The following is a 563-nucleotide window of genomic DNA, read 5'->3' on the forward strand; positions in this document are numbered from 1 at the left end:
ATGAATTTTGGTATATGAAGGTGGTATCTGTTCTTTCGGACAATGACCTTCTTCTTCTGTGCGGATGCACACGTATTGCCCGAACTCTCACGGGACTCGGTAAGATTGTCTGCCACGAGTAATGAGTGTAATGGGCAGGGGCACTACGACTGTAGTGTGTGGACATTAAGTTGGGAGTGTGGGTCTCACTGGGCGCGTGCAAGGGATACGTCCCTGCTGTCGCACTATCCTCTGTGCCCTCGGTGGCTTAGATGGCTAGAGCGTCTGCCATATAAGCAGGAGATCCCGGGTTCGAGTCCCGGTCGGGGCACATGTTTTCAACTGTCCCCGTCGATGTATATCAACGTCTGTCAGCAGCGTAGGGTCTTGATTTAATTATCATTTCACGACTGTCGGTAGTCCTCCCTACACATCCATTCGCAGTAGCTTCCAATCATTTATAGGAAGTCAGTGCGATTTCCAGTTGCTTACCGACTTATTCCTTGCCTGAGAACACCAAACACAGTGAGGCTGCTACAACATTTTATACAAAATTAAACAATCGTCTTTAAAGTAAGCTTTCT

General features: G+C 48.0%; 1 non-coding gene across 1 annotated transcript; it reads left to right on the forward strand.

Moving 5' to 3' along the window:
* Nucleotides 1-235: 235 nt before the first annotated feature.
* On the forward strand, nucleotides 236-310 carry Trnai-uau. Its single transcript has one exon. It is a non-coding gene; the product is annotated as a tRNA-Ile (tRNA).
* The last annotated feature ends 253 nt before the right edge of the window (nucleotides 311-563 follow it).

This window comes from Schistocerca piceifrons, chromosome 5 (genome assembly GCF_021461385.2).
Source record: "Schistocerca piceifrons isolate TAMUIC-IGC-003096 chromosome 5, iqSchPice1.1, whole genome shotgun sequence".
Classification (NCBI taxonomy): domain Eukaryota; kingdom Metazoa; phylum Arthropoda; class Insecta; order Orthoptera; family Acrididae; genus Schistocerca; species Schistocerca piceifrons.